Here is an 18,522-nt window from a genome sequence, read left to right on the forward strand (position 1 = left end):
GAGGCAGAGTTTGGATATAGTATTTTCCCTGTGCCAAATAGCATAGTAAATTCATGCTTGACATATTTGTGTGCAACACGCATTTGAAGAATCTTCCAGAATCATGTTCTGGAAATAAGAGACTGCCAATAGCCAGGCCCTGATTTGCCAGGCCCTGAAGTGGAGCTTTCTAGTAGAGTCATTCATGCAGTTTCTGGTCCTACCTTTGATATTCAGGAAGTTTTTTCTCTGGTATCTGAGAAAATTAAACCACTCCATTTCTCTCCAAGTTTCCAGCATCAAGATGGGATTGACTCTCTGTCAGGTATCAGCTTTCAATGTGATGAATGGGCTCTTCGTTTCTGCCTTCACGTCTGGTAGGTCCAGATCCCCAACTGGGATCACTGATCCACATGGGGAAACGGCATTTGACAGACCCACAGCTTCCTGGGGCCACTGGGGATCAGGTTGCAGACAGGGAAAAAAATTAACATCTTTTTGCTCAATCTAGATGTCATTTGAAACAATACTCTTCAAGCTCTCTACTCTGGGGATTTATTAAGTTATCAGCAAGCAACTCTGAAATAAACCACACTCATGGCTTTATGTTCTTTCCCTGCCCCACCCCAACCCAGACTTCTCCCCCACTTAATCTGATACATTCCAGGTAGGAAAGAGGGAGGACAGGACCTGTGGTCTGACGATCAGAGTTCAAATCTCCTCTCAACCAAGTTTATTATTATGTGGTTTCAGGCAAAACTCTCTGAAGAGCCTGTTTTCTCACCTGCAAAATGAATGTGAAAGCACTTCCCCGGGGTTAATTGATTTATTCATGTATTATTCCTCTAATTCACTGTATGCTTCTGTGCCAGACCCAGTTCTAGAGGCTGGGAGTACAGAGATGACTCTCACCTGTCCCTACTCTCTGGCGGTCAGATGAGAGAATGAATGCCCTCATGGCTTTGTAAATCACACGACACCACACATCTTAATTATCAGTCCTACTACAGTGGTCTGACACTCAAAATGCTTGTAATAGGAAATCACAACAATGATTAAGAGTGAAGGCTTTGGCACGAGACCTGGGTCACTTACTAGCCGTGTGACTAGCATAAAATCCTCAAGCTCTCTAGCCTTGGTTTTTTCATCTACAAAATGGGAACAATAACAGTTCTTTCTTCAGAGGGTGGTTTGAAGGAGCACATGGAATAACACACCTGAAATCATTTAGAGAACTGGCTGGCACTTATAAGTGCTCGACAACTGTTAGCTATCATTGTCATACTCATTCTCATTAGGATGATAATGATGTTCATTATTTTAAGAGCAGACAATCGAGCACAGCAGTCCAAAACCACTTTCCTCGCCCCCGGAAGGAGATGAGAGTGAAGGAGCTGGTGCATTGACGCGTTCCTGGGGTGCCACGTGGTGACATGGGTTTCTCCTGTTTATCCCTCGAGGCTTCCTTTCAGCGTCTTCCTCCCCAGCAGCTGCTCTGTCAACAGTCCATATGCTGCCTCGGCTACGAGCAGCTTTCAACAGGGGGCTGCCAACCCTGTAGGAGAACTTTGAAGACAAGTTCAGGGGCACGCGTACTGGGGCGGCAGTCACCCCGCCCCCGCGAGCCTTGGGCCCTCCCCTCCCGCCCGGCCTCCCCGCACCCCTTCTGGTGGCGGAAGTGGAAGGGAGGGGGGCGCAGGCAGCCGGGCCTGGTTCCGGAGAGGGTGTGCGCGTGGCAAGGAGGCCAGCTGGAGGAACAGGAGGGGACAGATGCCATGGGGGCCCGGATTTGTTCCTGCAGGAAGAGTGCAAGGAGCTAATTGTTTAATTACCCAGGAGCGGCTTCTCCGTGGCCCTGCCACGCCGTGTGGAAAGAACTCCAGTTTGTGCATGTCAAACAGTCGGTGGGCGGCTCTGGGAAGGAAAGGGAAGGCGGTCCTGAGCCTGGATTTCTTCCAGCCTTGTGCTGCAGAGTCACTTCTAGCTCTGGACCCCGAAGCCTTACAAATACTGCTTTGAAAAATTCAAGCATAGGCGCTATATCCCTTCAGCTTAGCTGGCTGTTGGAGAAAATTATACCCGGTGCTTTTCTCTCCCCCCACATCACCCTCAACATAAACACATACACACACCCCTTACACCCTGCCATTGGTCATTTCCTAGTTTCCAATCCATTCTTTAAAATATGGAAGTCCTTGGGTCCTGGCTTGGTTCTTTCCTACGCGGGTTCCCAGCATTTTCCTACTGTCAGGACTTTGCTATGCTGGGCACGCCATCTATGTGCCCTTTTTACGCAGCCCTTTGTAACCAGGGCCTTCTGCATCATCCTTCAGGAGGCAGTTTTGTACCCTGTAGTCCCAGCTATTTGGGAGGCTGAGGAGGGAGGATCACTTGAGTTTAAGACTGCAGTGAGCTGTGATTGTGCCTTTGCGCTCCAGCCTGGGCGACAGAGTGAGGCCCCATCTCTAAATTAAAAGGAAAAAATCCACCTTTCCTTAGGCTGTCATTATATATAATATGATATGTACATACATATTATGTTTCCTGTCTTTAATTTCAGAGTATTTCGTATGAAAAGAAAAGTAATTGGCCTCTGTGCAGCACCTTCCTTTGTACAAGAGACTTCCACTCACACTCTTCCATCTCTACCTCCTAAGTGACAACCTTGTGAAGTGGGCAGCGTCCACTTCACAATGCAATCTGGTGGTAGATATTTACAAATCACTCCAACATGCTGTGTACCTTGGGGTACCCCTTGAAACATGGGAGACTAGACCTTATTTAGCCCTTGCAGACACATTTCTCAAGTCCTAGCAGTTGGCCACTGCTGGGATCACCCTTTCCAGGCTCCTACCACCCCTTCAGAGAATTCTGGCCTCATAATCTCACACCCAATACATGTGAGTGTAACAGTAGGAACTGCATGGGTTGTCTGTAAAAAAGGTACAGTTACCATGTGTTTAACCACATCTGTAGGTGCTTATTTTTTTCTCACATAACAATTCTAGATTACTACCTCATAGTTGCAAGACAACCACTCACTTCTAGCTGCACACTCACATTCTCTAAGGAAAGGGGGAAAAAAGTAAGCAACAAGATGGAAGAGGCAGCCACCCTATCAGGAAAGCAACGTCCCCAAAATTACCAGCAGGTTTCCAGTTATATCTCTCTGACCAGAACGTGTCATATGGCTACCCTCAGCTGCAAGGGAATCTGGGAAATGTAGTTGTTTAGTTGGGCATCTTGTCAACCCAAACAACATCAGTGTTCTATAAATAAAAAGAAAAGGGAGAAGGACACAAATGTGTGGTCATCTGAAGGTGTGCCTTCCTCACAAGAGAATAGGCTCTAGGAGGTCAAGGAACATATCTGTTTATGCTCATGATTTGTGTCCCAGAGCCAAGCCCAGTGCCTGGCACACAGTGGGTGCTCCATAATATGTTTGAAATGGGGGAATGAGCCTGGGCAACATGGGGAAACCCCATCTCTACTAAAAATACAGAAATCAGCCAGGCGTGATGGTGCATGCCTGTAGTTTTAGCTACTCAGGAGACTGTGGCAGGAGGATCACTTAAGCCCTGGAGGTCGAAGCTGCAGTAAGCTGTGATTGAGCCCCTGCATTCCAGCCTTGGTGACAAAGCAAGGCCCTGTCTCAAAAAGAAAATAAAAATAATAAGTGGGGGAATGAATGAATCAATGAAATGACTACTAAAGTCATCATTATTAAGGTATTTTAATCTCTAAACGGGCTTAAATCTCAGGCCCCTAAAACCCTTCCACACATCTGGTGTTTGCCAAAGTTAAAATGCTTCCGACACTCCAGCTTCTTCCCGTGTCCTCTGTGTTCTCTGTGTGTCACTTGGATAACCCCTAACACCCATTATCAGGTCACAATAAATCAAATCCGCAGCATTTCATTCTGGGTTACCTGAATATTGCTCTCATATTCATAAATTAATAGCCAATTATGGAGCATGAGATAAATAATCCCCAGCATCAATACGTATCATCCATAATTACAATGTGTGTGTGTGCGTGTGTGTGTGTGTGTGTGTGTGTGTGTCAAGAGCAGCTAAAATCTACCCAGTTAGCAAGAATCCCATACGTGAAAACATGGTGTAGATGGTAATATGCTATACCAGTGAGAGAGGTTTTTAGGATGGGTAATGATTTTCACAGGAAGTATCCTAGTGGGACTGTTTGGGTTGGGGATCGTACATTCCCAGCACTAAACATGGCATATCTGTTGGATAGCAATGGGATGCAGGGTTGTACTCACTCACACTCGAATAAGGAAGGACCAGGGGCTGTGTGATGCCCAGGAGTCTGGATGTGTGAGCTCTCCTTCTGCACCTGCCACTCTCTTATCCTGTATGTTTGAGCTAGTTATTTTCATGCTGTGAATCTGTCTTCTCATCTGAAAAAATGGAGGTGTCAAACTAACAAATCTCTGGGGAGCTGTTCTGGCTCTAACATAGTAATTCTGATGCTACGGAATCCAGGATCCCAGTGTGTGGTGGGATCAGGGACCTGTTCAGATGGACATCCACCCTGAGGTCATCTGAGACCCCTTCTGGATGCCCCTGCGCTGCTCATCAATGTCTCTCAGCAGATCTTCTCTAGCCTCTTGAGGGTCCTCCCCCACCAACTCAGGAACCTCGACAGCCTCTGAGACCAGCCAAGTTAAGGGTCTTAGGGCAGGGCTGAAATACCACCTCTGTCTCAAGCTTGGTGTTGTCTACCAAGAGCCTGACTGGGGGACATCAAGGCAACCTTCCCTGAATTCATCAAACAGTTCCAAAAGCCTGCAAACAGGTGCTGGCTTTTTAAGAGAAATAATTTCTGTGGCTCTCCACTCTAGCCACATTAGTCACTCAAGTGTTAAGGGACAATATAAATTCCTGTCATCCTAGTTTATGTGACCACTAAGATTTATTCCAAATGACAGGTCATTAATGTTTTTTCTCTTATTTTTTTTCTCAGATTCACTGAAAATTCATATTTCTGCTTCGTTATAGACTGCTAACAGCTATGTTTTTGGTCAGAAAGTCAGCAATAAATCTGAATTTAATAAACTGACAAAAGATCACTATCCCAGAGACGGTCTGAGCCCACATTCCTCCTTTCCTTCCATACAAATGCTTTTATACTGATGTATCTTCCACATAAAAGCTACATTCGCCATCTTAATAGTCACCTTCCCGTCACCCCCTTCGATGTTTTGCCATTTCAAGGCTGACTATATAATTATGGATTGTCAGAGCCTGAAGGCCCCACAACAATCGCAGTGGGTGGGGAAAAACCTGAACTCCAGGCTCAGCCATTCCCCTGCCATGCGACCTTGGACACGTGCTGAGCCTCAGTTTCTTTATCCATAGAATGGAAATCATAGTTCTCATTCCATCTGCCTCTCAGAGGACCATGAGGATTAGATTCAAATGACAGCAGGATGGAAACCATGAAGCTCTATGCAATTGGAGGTCAGGGATTGTGACTGCTTTTTAGTTGCAAATGTTCAGCATGTTAGAGCCAGCACGCATGTTAGAGATTCTTCACTTTACAAAAGAACACTGAGGTAGCAGCAAGTGGACCTCTCCCCTCAGGGAATAAGATTCTCCTTTTGGGTGTTTTTTTCTATTACACAATAGTCTCCTCCAAATCTCACCTACTTGCTGTTGAAAAAGGGTTTAGAGGAGGAGTTCTCTGAAGTTTCCTGGAAAGCCTCACCCCACTACAGATTGCTTGGATAAGGAGGCTCTAAGAACTTTCTGGGTGGGACCCGAGTCATGATCATGTCTTTGTTCACCTCCAATCAGTTGTGAGTACCTTGAGGGAAATTCTTGTATACAGTAGGTATCAGGGAATGACTATTTGAATGAATTCCAAATTCATCCAAGGGGGCTAATGTTCTGGCTAAACTCCAGATAGCATTATGGGTTATTGGGAGGCACCTATCCTAAGATCTGATCATCCCTTCCAGAAGGCAACAAAACTATCTCTTAGAAAATGGATAGCCTAACCCCTTCCTTTCGGGGACTTTCAGATGCACCCTAAGAACTACAACTACTCCACTCCCCAAAACTGTGGACCAGAATGGGGACTTTTAGGAGACTGGCATGTAGACAAATACATCAAGCCTCCTATAAACTTCTACCTTCAAACTCTCTATAAACTGCTGTCTGGCTTTGTAAATAACAACTATATAAGAATGTTCCCAATAAACACTGGAAGCAGAAATGAATAGACATTTCTGAGGACCTGTTTCTGACTAGTTGAATAAAGCTTATAAAAGTTATGCTGTGTGCTCCGTCACCCTTTTTACTATTTCATAACGTCATCCATAAACCCAGAATAATTCTTATTTACCAACTCTCCCTCTGCATGATTTTGCAGTCTCCAGCCAAAACTTGATGCAAATGGTGAAAAAATTAATCCTATTGACTAAAAGTAGAAAGCTCTAAAATTAGGGTGGTTTAAAAAAAAAGAGAATGGGCTGCCCTGAGTAATAGTGAGTCTCCCATAACTGGAAGTATGTAAGCAGAGACTAGAAGACTATCTGCAAAATAGTCTAAAAGAGGAATTCCTAAAATTGAGTGGGCAATTGGCTTAGACTACCTCCAAGTCTTTGCAAATCAGAAGTTCTGGGAATTGAAGATGTTGGTTCCCTCCAAAGCTCTTCTGCAGGCCTAGTGTCTGCCAGGCTGTGTGCTGGGAAAGGATGAAGTAGACCCAGCTCCTAATGATGCTAAGTGAAACCCCAGTGTGATGGTTAACACTGAGTGTCAACATGATTGGATTGAAGGATGCAAAGTATTGATCTTGGGTATGTCTGTGAGGGTGTTGCCAAAGGAGATTAACATCTGAGTCAGTGGGCTGGGAAAGGCAGACCCACCCTTAATCTGGGTGGGCACCATCTAATCAGCTGCCAGCACAGCTAGAATATAAAGCAGGCAGAAAAACGTGAAAAAGCTAGACTGGCCTAGCCTCCCAGCCTACATCTTTCTCCCATGCTGGATACTTCCTGCCCTTGAACATCAGACTCCAAGTTCTACAGTTTTGGGACTTGGATTGGATCTCTCCTTGCTCCTCAACTTGCACACGGCCTGTTTTGGGATCTTGTGATCACGTGATCACTATATAGGGGGGTTTATTAAGTATTAATAGGATTATATATATCCTATGAGTTCTGTCCCTCTAGAGAACCCTAATACAGCCAGCTTAGTGAGAAGGCAGACAAGCCAGAAGCTAACTCCAGTTCAAGGCAGAATGGTGTACATGTTGGAAAGCTATGAGTTTGAGGGATAGTTATGATGAAGAACCACCCAGAACTGGAGGAAGTCCCCATAGCCTGCTTCCTTGAGTTAGAGGGCTCTGGTTATGGGGAAACTATCTATATATAATAATACATTTTATTGCGTATTAATGGGGTGCCAGACACTTAGTCCACTTGTCAGTTAACAGACATAACAGTCTGAGGTAGGTACTCCTGTTTTCTCCTGTTTTACATATGAAGAAATCAAGGATAGAGAGGGCAAGTAATGTGCCCAAGGTCACATACCCTAGTACAAGGTCAGGCCCTGATGTAAAGGTAGACAATCTACTTCCAGGCATTGCTCCTAATGAGGCTGCTGTTCTCAATGCCTCTGGAAGAAAAATGAAAGGTTTGGACCAGGCTGTCTGTAATGTTTGGCCTCCCAAAACACCAGGAATGTCCAGTACTACACCTCCAGGATGGCGCTAAGAGGAAAGCAGGATTTCCTAGACCAGGTGAATGCAGCATCTATATTAACTTCATTCTCCCAAGTATGGATTCCTGAGCCTTGAACTCCACAGTATCTCTGAGAAGCCTTCTCACACACAGCTTCAGCTTCCTAAAGCTCCCCATGAATTCAGAACAGAAGAGGAAAGCCTCGTTCTAGGATGCCCACATCCACATAGATTATTCCATAAACGCCTTCGACTTTCAGCTGGAGTTAGATCTGGTTTCTGAAATCCAGACCATGAAGGGGTGGGGCGAAGTTCTGGGAGGGCCAAGCTGGGAATGTCTGGTACACACAGAGAAGGTGCTTCCCTTGACCTGGACAGGCACTGGGACAAAGTAAGAAGACAGGTGAGCTACAAGGCCATCAGGTAGCCCACAGTCCAGAGTAAATGACAAGACTACAGCCTCAGAGGATGTGGGGGCGTTACAATGTCAATTTAGTGAAGCTGGAGTTGTGTTTCTTAGAATTCCTTTCTCTGGGTCGTGCCAGGTCAACTTTGGCCACAAGTACATTTTGCAAGAGATTCAGAACAAGGAAAGGCAGCAGCAGCTACATTCTTGTTATGCTCAGAGGCCAGGGCAGGGCACAAGCTCTCACAGACATTGTCACATATCTTCTGGGTGATATGGGCCAGCACTGGGACCTGTGGCTTCCCCCAAGCCCACCAGCTCCTGCAGACGCTCTCATTTTAGCTCCCCTGATCCCGGGCCAGTTCAGCATTTTGCTTTTGCTCCATGAGAAAATGCACAATTTCTGTAAACCGTCCCCCTCATCAAAGTTGGAGTCTTGGGCGAAGTGAGATACCAGTGTGGATTCCACCCCATTCCCTGAGTTCCAGCCCATCCAGTTTATCCTCAGTTCCCCACTTCCTGTCCATCATTTCTTCCCCACTTCTATATCTGATGCTGACTTCAGGCCTCAGCACCAGACACAGAAATAACAGCCTTGCATAGTCCAGTCCCTGCAATTATATAAGGTGAAATGTCTATAGCCAACCCCTTACTATGTCTATCTCACCAAGTGGTTCTGCTTCTCGGACTGAACCCCAAGTGATATGAAGAGGAAAATAAGGTCAAGCCTGGCAGAATGGAAGGAGGGATAGGCTCGATGCCAATTCATAGCAGAAGTCAGTTTGTCTGGTGCAGGACCTGATGAAGCTCTTGAGCTTCTGAATGTGGGCTAATTAGCTGTCTTGTGAAACTATTGATCTCAGAACCTAAAGACCCAACCAGTGAAGGAGCAAATGGCTTCAGTTAATGGAAGGCTGGAATTAGCTGAGGTCACATCAGAACTGTTGTATGACTTAGATACACCACTACAGCTGCTACAGACACCACATAAACACACACACACACACACACACACCACACACACACACATACATACAGAGAGAGAGAGAGAGAGAGAGAGAGACATAGCATCTATAGTCTTCCCTAGTCAAGCAGTACTTTTGGTGGCTTTCTTTTACTCCTTTCTCCCTCCTTCCCTTTTCTTTGAGTTGATGCTTGAAGTTTCAATGACTTTCTTAAATCCTAAAAAATAATATCTGTCCAAGTAGTGGATAGCTTGTGCCCCTGGAGGAGGCCACTCATGTGTAGTTCTGGGAGGGCCAGCCAGACTCTTCTGGCCTCAAAGAACCTGCAGGGGAACAGGAGTAAGGTAACTACTCTTAGTCCCTGATGTGACAAGAAGCTGCTCCTTGGACCTGTGGGCAGAAGCTTGCTCCCTCTGCTCAGAAGCAGAGTGACCATGGCCGTTTTGTTCACCACTGTCCCTTAAGACTAGAATTTCCTAGGTCCTGCAGGCACTGGAAAGATCCCAGTGATTTTACCCAACCCAACAGTTGACCTTACAAAATCATGAGCAGGTTAAAGAAAAGAACATCTCTTTCAGCCAATACTCAATAACCAGAACAAAGGCGACACAGCAGAGTTCAACAAGCAGGGGACCCACTGGAGCATGATGTCAGAAGACTCAGGTGAGAATATTAAACAGCAATCTAAGAGAAGGTCTCGAGGAGATCCAATTGAAGAATAAAAATCACTTTCTAGGCTGGGTGCAGTGACCTGTAATCCCAATGCTTTGGGAGGCCAAGGAGGCCGGATCACTTGAGGCCAGGAGTTCAAGACTAGCCTGGCCAACATGGTGAAACCCCGTCTCTACTAAAAATACAAAATTTAGCTGGCATGGTGGCTCATGCCTGTAGTTGCAGTTACTGGGGAGGCTGAGGTGGGAGGGTCACTTGAGCCTGGGAGGCGGAGGTTACAGTGAGCCATGCCACTGCACTCCAGCCTGGCCAACAGAGTGAAACTCTGTCTCAAAAATCAGTAAGTAAATAAATAAATAAAATAAAAAGCATTTTTTAGGTACAAATGATACAGCATTCTCATCGAAACTTCTAATACATAAGCTGAAAGAGAAGATAGTCATTTCTGAAAACGGGCTTAGTAGCCTGTACAACAGAGCGACAAAAGCAAAAAGACGAAAATTATGAGGGGAGAAGATGCAAAACACTTGAAGACTTAAGTTGCAAGTAATAAGCATTTCAGAAGAAGAGAAGGAAACAGATAAAATGATCACAAAAACTAAACAAATAATAAAGGATTTCTTTATCTAAAGAAAGATTAATTTCAATATTAAGAGAGATTTTTAGTCCCAGAATGGACTAACTAAAGAGAGAACTAGAAACCTTGACATAGCCTAATTTTTCGAAAAGTCCCAAATTCCAATTTCACCACTGTTTAATCACTGTTTTTTCCCTGACAATCAACAGAAAGAAGAAATTAGTTAAAAAGAAAACAGAAACAGAAACAGATGAGCACCCAACTTTCCAGCTGCAATACAGCAAGCTAGAAGAACACCTGCGTGGAAAAATAAAAATATTTGCAGATATACAAGGATTCTTAGTGTGTGTCACCCATCTACGCTTGCTGAGGAACATACTTGAGAAAGTACACTAACCAAAAAAACCATTCAAGAAGGAAGGTTAAGGAGATTAAGCAAAACACTGGGAAGCGGCACTGACAAGAATGCTTAGTCACAGCGGGCATTTATTCTGATCTGATAGATGAGTTCCTGTACATACTGGCTGTTAAATGTTCCTAATATTACATATATATAACATATATATTATATTATATATATATGCATGCATTTATGCATATATGAATAATATGAATGGGGATTTTTATTTAAAGTTTTAAATAAGAGGTTTTAGAATAGGGAAAAAGCAAAAGCTAACCCTAGTAATAGCTGTGATGGTTAATTTTAGGTATCAATGTGATTGGATTAAAGGATGCCTGGATGGCTGGTAGGGCGTTGTTTCTGTGGGTGTCTGTGGGGGTGCTATGGGCATGTGAGTCACTGAAAGGAAGACCCGCCCTGTGGGCCCAGTTGTAACAAGAAGATGGAAGAATTAGGACTTTCTCTTTCTCTCTCTCTCTCTCTCTGTCCCCCACCCCCCCACTCCCCACCCCCACAACCTCCCTTCTGGAGCTAGAGCAAACATCTTTCTCCTCTTGCCCTCGGGCATTAGACTCCAGGTTCTTTGGCTTTGGGACTCTGGGACTTGAACCAGCAGCCTCCTTGGTTCCTCATACTGGGTGCTTCCCTGGTTCTAAGGCTTCTGGAATTGGACTGAGTCAGGCTATGTGCCTCTCTGGTTCTCCAACTTGTAGACAGCCTATTGGGAGACTTCTCTACTTCTGTGATCACATGAGCCAATTCCGCTAATAAATTCCATTTCATAGATTCTCTTGGTTCTGTATCTCTGGACAACCCTGACTAATACAATAGCCTAAACTAAATGTTTTAAACTATTTGAGCAAGACTTGGAAAAGAAAATTAAGGGAAAGTTTAAGAGTAAAGAAATAAAGCATTTCTAATGGTTTCCTTTCATTTTGCTCTTAGTAGAGAGAGACAGGTAAATAAACAATTTGTTGGGAGCAAGTTGATAATTGCTGTCATAATCAGACATAAGAGATAATATATGTTCAATGATGATTCTTGGGGAAAAAAGTAACCACTTGCAGAATTGAAAAGCAGAGAAATACTTCAAAATTAGCAAGAGGAAAAAAGAAGGGATTAAATGACAATTTACTCAAGCTAGCAGATTAATTAATTAAGGGAAAAAAGGAAGTAATAACAAAATAAAACACAGAGAAACATAAAATTACATGGAAGGATATTTACTATTCTAAATGCAGATGGTCTGAATTTCTTCACTGAAGTACAATATATTGAATTAAAAAATAAGAAATACACTTTAAAAGATCAGAAAAGAGTTAAAATAAAGGGATTCCAAGCAAATTCAAACAAAATGAAAGAAAAGTTGCAATAATATATCACATAAAATGCATTTAAGATCAAAACATTACAAAGGATAAAGAAAATGAAATGTCATGAAACTTTCCTCCCCCTAAAAAGTCACAGCTAAATATAAGGCAAAAACTCATAGAAATACAAGGAGAATTTGATTTTAAAAATACAACTCCCATGGGAGATTTTAATGTGCTCTTTTCAGAAGGTGATAGACCTAAGAGTAAACAAAATATAACAAGAAAGGCAAGGACCCATACGACATAACCACAATTAACAATATACATCAGGCCAGGCACGGTGGCTCACGCCTTTAATCCCAGCACTTTGAGAGGCAAAGGAGGGCAGATCATGAGGTCAGGAGTTTGAGACCAGCCTGACCAACATGGTGAAGCCCCGACTCTACTAAAAATACAAAAATTTGCTGGGTGCAGTTTGTGCACCTGTAATCCTAGCTACTCAGGAGGCTGAGGTGGGAGAATTGCTTGAACCTGGGAGGCAGAGGTTGCAGTGAGCTGAGATCACGCCACTGCATTCCAGTCTGGGTGACAGAGTGAGACTCCATCTCAAAATATATATATATACACATATATAATGTGTGTATGTGTGTAAATATATATACACATCAACAACTCACATTAATACATAGAAAATTTACAGTTCTACAGATATAAAAAAACACATTTGCCTCTTGAGCACTGAAGTATTTATAAAAATCAATCAGAAGTTGGAGTCTGTCTGATGATCCCTCAAGATTAGGTTTCACATTCTCAGTCCGAGTACTACATAAAAGATACTCTGAGTGTATTATATCTGGAGGCACATGTTGTTTTTCTGTCCTTCGTTGGTGGCATTAATTTTGATCACTGATCAAAGTGCTGTCTACACATACTTCTCACTACATTTAATATCCATTGATGATTCTTGCCTGAACCAGTTTTATTATGATTTTTGCAAAATGATGATTTAACTCCAGTACTCTCTCCACATTATTAGTTGATATTAGAAAATGTCTTCATTTTTTCAGAGCTTGTTTGGAGGTTCTATCAGGGGAGTGCAGCTACTCATATGCCCTTGACTGAAGACCAGCCCTCCTTTATTGGGGACGGTCATCCTCTTCGACCAAGGATGCAGCTTCCAGAGGAAGGCACATAGAACAGTGAGGGAGGAAGGGGGCACCTGCATAGCCAGCCAGATCAGCTGAACAATCCTGGCCATCAATAGGGCAACAGATGTCACAGCCAGGTCACCCTCACATCTGGAAAATGGCTTCTTTTAAAAAAAAAAAAGAAGACTTAAAATGAGTAAGTATTTATCTTAAGAAACTAAAAAAGGGAAAACAAACTAGTAAAATAGTTTGAGGAATGAATTGATAAAGATAAAAATGAAAAATAATGAATAGAATAAAAGAGTATAAAGCATAAATAAATTCAAAATCTGGGTTTTTTAAACTACTATATGAGGCATTTTTCTTTTTAAAAAGTATATTTTGTATTTTTCAGTTCAGGAATTTCCACTTGGCTCTTTCTTAAAATAATTTCAACTTCTGTTTTAGATTCAAAGGGTGCATGTGCATGTTTGGTACCTGGGTATAATGCATAATGCTGAGGTTTGGGGTATGATTGATCCTGTCACCCAGGTACTGAGCACAGTACCCAGTACTTGGTTTTTCAACCTTTGACCCCTTCCTCCTGTAGTTCTATTATTGCCATCTTTATGTCCATGAGTAAAAATCTGTATTTTTAAAAGACACCAACAGATCAACTGCTCACTAGCTTGATTCAGAAAAACAAAACAGGGTGGTTCCAAGATGGCCGAATAGGAACAGCTCCAGTCTACAGCTCCCCGGCGTGAGCGACGCAGAAGACAGGTGATTTCTGCATTTCCAACTGAGGTATCGGGTTAATCTCACTGGGGCATGTCTGACAGTGGGTGCAAGACAGTGCGTGCAGCCCACCAAGCGAGAGCCGAAGCAGGGCAAGGTATTGCCTCACCTCGGAAGTGCAAGGGGTCACGGAATTCCCTTTCCTAGCCAAGGGAAGCTATGACAGATGGCACCAGGAAAATCGGGTCACTCCCACCCTAATACTGCGCTTTTCCAATGGTCTTAGCAAACTGGCACACCAGGAGATTATATCCCACACCTGGCTCAGAAGGTCCCACGCCCACGGAGCCTTGCTTATTGCTGGCGCAGCAGTCTGAGATCACAACTGCAAGGTGGCAGCGAGGCTGAGGAAGGGGCGCCCGGCATTGCGGAGACTTCAGTAGGTAAACAAAGCAGCTGGGAATCTCAAACTGGGTGAAGTCCATTGCAGCTCAAGGAGGCCTGCCTGTCTCTGTAGATGCCACCTCTGGGGGCAGGTCATAGCAGCAGAAACTTCTGCAGATTTAAATGTCCCTGTCTGACAGCTTTGAAGAGAGTAGTGGTTCTCCCAGCACGGAGTTTGAGATCTGAGAACAGACAGACTGCCTCCTCAAGTGGGTCCCTGACCCCCAAGTAGCCTAACTGGGAGACACCCCCCAGTAGGGGAAGACTGACACCTCACACGGCTGGGTCCTCTGAGACGAAGCTTCCAGAGAGGCAGCAACATTTGCTGTTCAGCAATATTCGCTGTTCTGCAGCCTCCGCTGCTGATACCCAGGCAAACAGGGTCTGGAATGGACCTCCAGCAAACTCCAACAGACCTGCAGCTGAGGGTCCTGACTGTTAGAAGGAAAACTAACAAATAGAAAGGACATCCACACCAAAACCCCATCTGTATGTTGCCATCATCAAAGACCAAAGGTAGATAAAACCACAAAGATGGGGAAAAAACAGAGCAGAAAAGCTGAACATTCTAAAAATCAGAGCACCTCTCCCGCTCCAAAGGAAGGCAGCGCCTCGCCAGCAACGGAACAAAGCTGGATGGAGAATGACTTTGACGAGTTGAGAGAAGAAGGCTTCAGATGATCAAACTTCTCCGAGCTAAAGGAAGAAGTTTGAACCCATCTCAAAGAAGCTAAAAACCTTGAAAAAAGATTAGACCAATGGCTAATTAGAATAACCAGTGTAGAGAAGTCCTTAAATGACCTGACGGAGCTGAAAACCATAGCAAGAGAAATACGTGACGAATGCACAAGCTTCAGTAGCCGATTCGATCAACTGGAAGAAAGGGTATCAGTGATGGAAGATCAAATGAATGAAATGAAGCGAGAAGAGAAGTTTAGAGAAAAAAGAGTAAAAAGAAACAAACAAAGCCTCCAAGAAATATGGGACTATGTGAAAAGACCAAATCTATGTCTGATTGGTATACCTGAAAGTGATGGGGAGAATGGAACCAAGTTGGAAAACACTCTTCAGGATATTATCCAGGAGAACTTCCCCAACCTAGCAAGGCAGGCCAACATTCAAATTCAGGAAATACAGAGAACCCCACAAACATACTCCTCGAGAAGGGAAACTCCAAGACACATAATTGTCAGATTCACCAAAGTTGAAATGGAGGAAAAAATGTTAAGGGCAGCCAGAGAGAAAGGTCGGGTTACCCACAAAGGGAAGCCCATCAGACTAACATAGATCTCTCAGCAGAAACTCCACAAGCCAGAAGAGAGTAGGGGCCAATATTCAACATTCTTAAAGAAAAGAATTTTTCAACCCAGAATTTCATATCCAACCAAACTAAGCTTCATAAGTGAAGGAGAAATAAAATCCTTTACAGACAAGCAAATGCTGATTTTGTCACCACCAGTCCTGCCCTACAAGAGCTCCTGAAGGAAGCACTAAACATGGAAAGGAACAACCAGTACCAGCCACTGCAAAAACATGCCAAATTGTAAAGACCATCAATGCTAGGAAGAAACTGCATCAACTAACAAGCAAAATAACCAGCTAACATCATAATGACAGGATCAAATTCACATATAACAATATTAACCTTAAATGTAAATGGACTAAATGCTTTAATTAAAAGACACAGACTGGCAAATTGGGTAAAGAGTCAAGACCCATTTGCGTGCTATATTCAGGAGACCCATCTCACATGTAGAAACACACATAGGCTCAAAATAAAGGAATGGAGGAAGATCTACCAAGCAAATGGAAAACAAAAAAAGTCAGGGGTTGCAATCCTAGTCTCTGATAAAACAGACTTTAAACCAACAAAGATGAAAAGAGACAAAGAACGCCATTACATAATGGTAAAGGGACCAATTCAACAAGAAGAGCTAACTATCCTAAATATATATGCACCCAATACAGGAGCACCCAGATTCATAAAGCAAGTCCTTAGAGACCTACAAAGAGACTTAGATTCCCAAACAATTATAATGGGAGACTTTAGCACTCCACTGTCAACATTAGACAGATCAACGAAACAGAAAGTTAACAAGGATATCCAGGAATTGAATTCAGCTCTGCACCAAGTGGACCTAAAAGACATCTACAGAACTCTCTACCACAAATCAACAAAATATACATTCTCAGCACCACATCACACTTATTCCAAAATTCACCACATAGTTGGAAGTAAAGCACTCCTCAGCAAATGTAAAAGAACACAAATTATAACAAACTGTCTCTCAGACCACAGTGCAATCAAACTAGAACTCAGGATTAAGAAACTCACTCAAAACTGCTCAACTACATGGAAACTGAACAACCTGCTCCTGAATGACTACTGCGTACATAACGAAATAAAAGCAGAAATAAAGATATTCTTTGAAACCAATGAGAGCAAAGACACAACATACTAGAATCTCTGGGACACATTTAAAGCAGTGTGTAGAGGGAAATATATAGCACTAAATGCCCACAAGAGAAAGCAGGAAAGACCTAAAATTGACCCTAACATCACAATTAAAAGAACTAGAGAAGCAAGAGCAAACACATTCAAAAACTAACAGAAGGCAAGAAATAACTAAGATCAGAGCAGAACTGAAGGAGACAGAGACACAAAAAACCCTTCAAAAAATCAATGAATCCAGGAGCTGGTTTTTTGAAAAGATCAACAAAATTGATAGACTGCTAGCAAGACTAATAAAAGAGAAAAGAGAGAAGAATCAAATAGTCATGCTACCTGACTTCAAACTGTACTACAAAGCTACAGTAACGCAATAAAAAATGATAAAGGAGATATCACCACCAATCCCACAGAAATACAAACTACCATGAGAGAATACTATAAACACCTCTACGCAAATCAACTAGAAAATCTAGAAGAAATAGATAAATTCATGGACACATACACTCTCCCAAGACTAAACCAGGAAGAAGTTGAATGCCTGAATAGACCAATGACAGGCTCTGAAATTGAGGCAATAATTAATAGCCTACCAACCAAAAAAAAGTCCAAGACCACACAGATTCACAGCCGAATTCTGCCAGAGGTACAAAGAGGAGTTGGTATCATTCTTCTGAAACTACTCCAATCAATAGAAAAAGAGGGAATCCTCCCTAACTCATTTTATGAGGCCAGCATCATCCTGGTACCAAAGCCTGGCAGAGACACAACAAAAAAACAGAATTTTAGACCAATATCCCTGATGAACATCGATGCAAAAATCATCAATAAAATACCGGTAAACCGAATCCAGCAGCACATCAAAAAGCTTATCCACCATGACCAAGTGGGCTTCATCCCTGGGATGCAAGGGTGGCTCAACATATGCAAATCAATCAATGTAATCCAGCATATAAACAGAACCAAAGACAAAAACCACATGATTATCTCAATAGATGCAGAAAAGGCCTTTGACAAAATTCAACAGCACTTCATGCTAAAAACTCTCAATAAATTCGGTATTGATGGGACATATCTCAAAATAATAAGAGCTATTTATGACAAACCCACAGCGAATATCATACTGAATGGGCAAAAACTGGAAGCATTCCCTTTGAAAACTGGCACAAGACAGGGATGCCCTCTCTCACCACTCCTATTCAACATAGTGTTGGAAGTTCTGGCCAGGGCAATCAGACAGGAGAAAGAAATAAAGGGTATTCAGTTAGGAAAAGAGGAAGTCAAATTGTCCCTGTTTGCAGATAACATGATTGTATATTTAGAAAACCCCATCATCTCAGCCCAAAATCTCCTTAAGCTGATAAGCAACTTCAGCAAAGTCTCAGGATACAAAATCAATGTGCAAGAATCACAAACATTCCTATACACCAATAACAGACAAACAGAGAGCCAAATCATGAGTGAACTCACATTCACAATTGCTTTAAAGAGAATAAAATACCTAGGAATCCAACTTACAAGGGATGTGAAGGACCTCTTCAAGGAGAACTACAAACCACTGCTCAACAAAATAAAACAGGACACAAACAAATGGAAGAACATTCCATGCTCATGGATAGGAAGAATCAATATCGTGAAAATGGCCATACTGCCCAAGGTAATTTATAGATTCAATGCTATCCCCATCAAGCTACCAATGACTTTCTTCACAGAATTGGAAAAAACTACTTTAAAGTTCATATGGA

Source organism: Trachypithecus francoisi, unplaced genomic scaffold (assembly GCF_009764315.1).
Source record: "Trachypithecus francoisi isolate TF-2019V2 unplaced genomic scaffold, Tfra_2.0 Lachesis_group16, whole genome shotgun sequence".
NCBI lineage: Eukaryota > Metazoa > Chordata > Mammalia > Primates > Cercopithecidae > Trachypithecus > Trachypithecus francoisi.